The 2,175-nt window shown below is 40.9% G+C and overlaps 1 pseudogene; it reads left to right on the plus strand.

Annotated features, from left to right (window-relative positions):
• The first annotated feature begins 1,094 nt into the window (after window positions 1-1,094).
• On the plus strand, window positions 1,095-1,614 carry LOC125917015 (heme-binding protein 1-like; annotated as a pseudogene).
• The last annotated feature ends 561 nt before the right edge of the window (window positions 1,615-2,175 follow it).

Here is a 2,175-nt window from a genome sequence, read left to right on the forward strand (position 1 = left end):
AAAAACACCTAAAAAAGAGAAATTCTTAACATGATCTACAGCATCCTTCCTTGTCTAGCCCTTACCAGTCTCTTCAGTCTCCTCCAATACCATGAGCCCTCTTACTGTCTTCTGAAGTCACTACTGGACCTAAACCAGTTTCTCATACTTGCCAAGCCCTGTCCTGCCACTGGAGTTGGGCAGGCTATTGGTATAGTTTGAAATACCCTTCTTTTCTTTCTTCACCTCAGTTAACCCTCACTGCTCCTTCTCAGCTGCAGCCATTACTCTCCTCTCCTTGACAGGATAAAATAATTCACTATATAACACTTTAATAGCACTATATTCTTAGGTGCAAGATTTATCGTAAGCATTCCATAAAAGTTAATGAAACCAGAATTAGTAAATACTTTAATAAATTATTTTTGTAGGGTCTGTGGTCTAAATTTGCAATCGTTTATGGGTCGCCCCCCCCCCCAACTATTGCTGATCTGTCAAGAATGAACCTTTCATTTTTTTTTTTTTTACTCTAACAAACTTCATGACTCAAATTTCTTCCCTAGACAGTTTTATATTTCCTGCTAAATCTGATGTTAAATTCTGAAATGTCAAATATGGTTAAGTTCTTTCCCTGCTCAAAATCCTTCATTTGTTCTTCATATGTGTAAGGAATAGATACAAGTGTCTTAGCATAAGGTTCTTGCTAGTCTGAACTCTATCTTTCCCGTATTTACCAACTTACACTATCTCCAACAAAGTACCTTCAGAATTACCTGAATCAACATATCTGCTTTACCTGATATATACTTCAAGCTCCCACGGGTTAAAGCATATGTACAATAAAAGCTGAAAATCCACTGGACTTGATACAAGGCAGAATTAAAGAACTAAACAGTCTGGGCAGACGTAATTTCCCTTCACATCTCAGGGAGAATTTCCCTCCTAGATACATGTTTGACCACCCCACATTTGCTTCTCTATGTATTTTCTCTTAATATCTTAATATAATGTGGTTTTACTGGAAAAAATGTTGTAAATAAGTGCTATTGGTTGTATTATTCATCATTATAGTACCTTAGAAACCAGTCAGAAAAAAAGAGTGCCACAGCCACATTATGCTGAGCACGGTCAAGAACTTGCTGTTTCAGACTGTTGGCAAGGAAGAAGTCTCCTATGAGGACGCAACCTGTGAAGGCAGGCGGTTTGCCACAGTGGAACTGACAGATAAGCCTGTGGATGAGGCTCTATGGGAAGCATTGCCCAAAGCCATGAAGTACGTGGGAGGCCCCCAGGACAAGGGAGTCGGGATGGGGATGACAGTTCCTATCTCCTTTGTTGTATTTCTCAGTGAGGATGGTTCTCTACAGAAGAAATTTAAGAAGTCCGGTTCTGGATTCCAAACCAGTTTCAGAGCCACCTGCCAGTTTGCATCGATGAAAGCATTAAGATGGAGAGGGAACACATCTATTCCCTGCAGTTTGGTGGCTACACCGAGCAAGCAGACTGCACAGCTCATGCCGCCCAGCTACGGACCACCTGGAGGGCACAGCCACGTGCCAGAGTGACATCTACTTTTGCACTGGGTAGGACTCTCCCATGAAGCCATACGGGCATCACAATGAGGTCTGGCGGTGAAAGCAAGAATAATTCACTGACCCAGAACTTCCTGGATGTGTGCTTCTGTGTCCACTTCCTCAGGGGAGAAGGAGGAAGCAAAGTTTGCAACTGTATCTCCAGCTTAACCAAGTCTTCTTCAAAGCTGGTTCGAGTTAGTTGTCTGAAATGAGCATAGTCCATCTATGCTCTCCTTCTTGTGGTGGGTAATACAGCTAAGATGGGCAGCATCCCTCTGACCAGAAAAAATCCAGCAACATTTTTCCAGCTAGCTGGGTCGCTAAAAATGGATGTTTTAAAAATTACTGAACGTGTATTTTTGTCATTGAGGGAAAAATGTGGTTTGTGCATGATCTTTCATCTGTGATTCTTATAAGGCCTTTGTCTAAAAACAAACAGATCTTTGACTTAAAAAGAAAAAAGAATTGGATATTTTCCTTATAGGGACAACTGGATATGATGGAGTAGTTCAAAGCACTTCTGCAATATTTAACTCAGTGCTGACTGTATATGCAACACTGTTAAGACCTAAAGGAAGATTATAAAGGTGATTATACACAAAATACTGTCCTCAAGAAGCTT

Source organism: Panthera uncia, unplaced genomic scaffold, assembly GCF_023721935.1.
Source record: "Panthera uncia isolate 11264 unplaced genomic scaffold, Puncia_PCG_1.0 HiC_scaffold_1397, whole genome shotgun sequence".
Lineage (NCBI taxonomy): Eukaryota > Metazoa > Chordata > Mammalia > Carnivora > Felidae > Panthera > Panthera uncia.